Below are 3,856 nucleotides of genomic sequence, written 5' to 3' on the forward strand. Positions count from 1 at the left end.
GAAATTAGCCTCTTCCAGAGTGTAAACAAACTTAAGCTTCTTTCATTTCTTTGCTCCAACTGAAGTACTTAACAGAGTATGTAAGTTCTAAGCATTCTTGATCAAAATGAAAGGTCGAGGCATCAATGGCAGATATTCCACCTCGTGATCCGGTTGATCCACCTGCTGTTAACGGTAATATGAGGTATCATGCAAGAAATGATGAATTCAACCATATCCAGATGGCGGACAACAGAGACGTGGCAATGCGAGAATATGACGCCACGGCTTTTCAGAACTTTGATTCAGGGATAGTCAACCCTATTCCAGCCCACGCAAACTTTGAGCTTAAACCAATGATGTTCCAAATGTTGTAGACAATTGGACATTTTGGAGGGCAGGAACATGAGGATCCACATGATCATCTGAAATCATTCATTCAAATTGCAAATGCATTTCGATTACCTGGTATAACAGACGATGCTCTGAAACTAACACTTTTTCCATTTTCTTTGAAGGACCAAGCTAGAGCATGGCTCAATGCATTTCCACCGGGATCCATCACCACATGGGGGTCGTTAGTGGAGAAGTTCTTAACAAAATTCTTCCCACCTACTCGCCACGCTGATATCAGAGAGGAGATCATCTCCTTTAGACAGTATGATCGTGAACCTGTTCACGAGGCGTGGGAGAGATTTAAAGAACTAATCAGGAAATGTCCGAACCATGGCTTGCCGGCATGCATCCAGATAGAACATTTCTTTAGAGGTTTAGATCATCCTACTAAGATGATGCTAAACAATGCTGCCAATGGAGCCTTTACAAAGAAGACATTCAACGAGATAGTTGACATCCTAAATGACTTAGCTTCACACAACGAACTATGGTGTTCACAAAGATCTAGGGCAGCACCAAAGAAGCAAGATCCAGCTGGAGTTTTGGCTCTGGACATTGCGACCTCGATGCAAAAAGAGATGGTTACAATGAACCAGAGGCTAAAAGAGATGGCGTTGGGAATAAAAAATCCATTAGCCATGCCGATACAACCTGTGCAGTCGGATTATTGCACTCCTGCCCCTGTTTGCCAAGTCAACGATCTCATTTGTTCATTTTGCAGTGAAAACCATATTTATGATAATTGTCCACATAAGCCTGCTTCCGTTTTTTATGTAGGACATGGGAACAATAGGAACTTTAACCCATATTCGAACACCTACAACCCAGGTTGGAGGCACCACCCTAATTTCTCATGGGGAGGACAAGGAGGTTCGAGCGGTTTTAATCAAGGGCAGAGCCAACACAACAAGCAGCCCTATGTTCCACCTACACAGCAATACATCCCACCACCGCAACAGCAGTACAATCAGAGAACACAGACTCCACCAGTTCAAAATAACAACTCAAATCTTGAGAATATGATGAAGGAGTACATGGCCCGAACCGACGCAGTGATACAATCCCAAGCGGCATCAATGAGGAATTTTGAGACCCAATTGGGACAGCTCGCCAATGAATTGAAGAATAGACCACAAGGTTCTTTTCCAGGCCATACTGAATTACCAAGACGAGAAGGGAAAGAACAGTGCAAAGCTGTCACCCTCAGGAGTGGACTGGCATATGATGGACCAACAATGCCAACAACAGATGTACAGATTCCGTCCACTGAACCAATTGTAAAGATACCAGAAAATCCAACAACACCAGAAAAAGAAAATATTAGAAAAGGTAATGAGGACACCCCGAGTGTTCCTCCACAGGTAGAGCCTTCTTTTACCCCTACTCCCCCGTTTCCACAAAGATTAGTTAAGAAAAATAATGATTCCCAGTTTAGAAAATTTTTAGATATTTTAAAACAACTGCATATAAATATACCATTAGTAGATGCTATAGAACAGATGCCAAATTATGCTAAGTTTTTGAAAGATATAGTTTCTAGGAAGAAAAAAATAGGAGAGCATGAGCTGGTAGCCATGACAAAATGTAGTCGTGAAGCTGTAGGCAGCCTGCTGCCCATGAAATGTAACGATCCTGGCAGTTTTACCATTCCATGTTCCATAGGAGGAAAAAACTTAGGTAGGGCATTATGTGATCTAGGCGCTAGCATTAATCTTATGCCATTATCAGTTTTCAAATCTTTAGGCATAGGAGAAGCTAGACCTACTACGGTTACCCTCCAACTAGCAGATAGATCTATCATAAGACCTGAGGGAAAGATAGAAGATGTTTTAGTCCAGGTGGACAAATTCATTTTCCCTGCGGACTTTATCATTCTAGATTGCGAGGCAGACTTAGACGTTCCCATCATTTTGGGAAGACCATTTCTAGCCACTGGGGATACAGTTTTTAATGTGAGGAAGGGAGAAATTACAATGAGGGTAAATAATGAAGAAGTTAAATTTAACGTTCTAGATGCCATGAAATTACCAGAAGACTTTGAAGAGTGCTCTGCTATAAATAGCTTGAATCCTGTTATGTTTGATGAGTTTTATGACTTGTTAGTTATAGAGATTGAAGAAGAGCTTGATAAGATAGCAGAAAGACCAGAAGATGTGGCTAATCCTATTGAAAAGATACAAAAAGAAGAATGCAAGTCGTTACTTCCGTCCATAGTGGAACCACCCACGTTGGAGCAGAAGCCATTGCCGTCGCATTTGAAATATGCGTATCTAGGGGATAACGACACTTTACCAGTTATTATAGCTTCCAATTTATCACCTGCTAATGAATATTCTTTATTGCAGATTTTGGAGAAGCACAAAAAGGCCATTGGATGGACGATAGCAGATATCCGAGGGATAAGCCCGGCCTTTTGCATGCACAAAATTCTATTGGATGAAGATGCTAAGAACTCTATTGAGAGTCAAAGGCGGTTGAACCCGAAGATGAAAGAGGTTGTAAGGAAAGAAATTCTTAAATGGCTTGACGCCGGTGTTATATACCCAATATCCGACAGCAGCTGGGTAAGCCCAGTACAGTGTGTACCAAAGAAAGGGGGTATAACCGTGGTGGCCAACGAGGAGAATGAGCTCATCTCAACCCGAACTGTGAGCGGGTGGAGAGTTTGCATTGATTATCGCAAACTCAACAAGGTAACGAAGAAAGACCATTTTCCTCTCCCATTTATTGACCAGATGCTCGACCGTCTGGCAGGTAAGGATTTCTATTGTTTTTTAGATGGATATTCGGGTTATAATCAAATTACTATTGCTCCAGAAGACCAAGAGAAGACAACATTTACGTGTCCGTATGGTACGTTCGCTTTTAGGCGAATGCCCTTTGGACTATGCAATGCACCCGCGACTTTTCAGAGGTGTATGATGGCCATCTTCTCTGACATGGTAGAAAATATTCTAGAAGTTTTTATGGATGACTTTTCTGTTTTTGGAAATTCTTTCGACGCTTGTTTAGTTAATTTGGAGAGAGTATTGGAGAGATGTGAACAAACAAACCTAGTCCTAAATTGGGAGAACTGTCATTTGATGGTACAAGAGGGTATTGTTTTGGGTCACAAAATTTCCAAGCAAGGAATAGAGGTAGACCACGCTAAGATAGACATCATTTCAAAGCTACCTCCTCCTACAAATGTCAAAGGGATTAGAAGTTTTTTAGGGCATGGGGGATTTTACCGCCGCTTTATAAAAGACTTTGCTAAAATGTCTAAACCCTTGTGTCAATTGTTAGAACATGATAGACCATTTGTTTTTGATGATGACTGTTTAAAATCATTTGAAATGTTGAAAGTTGCTCTAAGTTCAGCTCCTATAATTATCGAACCTAATTGGGATTTACCTTTTGAGCTCATGTGTGATGCTAGTGATTATGCAATAGGAGCTATGTTAGGTCAACGTAAAAACAAGATCTTGCATCCTGTGTATTA

The 3,856-nt window shown here is 41.1% G+C and overlaps 1 non-coding gene across 1 annotated transcript; it reads right to left on the reverse strand.

Annotated features, from left to right (window-relative positions):
- Positions 1-605: 605 nt before the first annotated feature.
- Positions 606-712, reverse strand: LOC148211973 (small nucleolar RNA R71). Its single transcript, XR_015790653.1, has one exon. It is a non-coding gene; the product is annotated as a small nucleolar RNA R71 (small nucleolar RNA).
- Between the last annotated feature and the right edge of the window lie 3,144 nt (positions 713-3,856).

Source organism: Momordica charantia (genome assembly GCF_013281855.1).
Source record: "Momordica charantia cultivar OHB3-1 chromosome 4 unlocalized genomic scaffold, Mcharantia_2.0 BLBB01000004.1, whole genome shotgun sequence".
Classification (NCBI taxonomy): domain Eukaryota; kingdom Viridiplantae; phylum Streptophyta; class Magnoliopsida; order Cucurbitales; family Cucurbitaceae; genus Momordica; species Momordica charantia.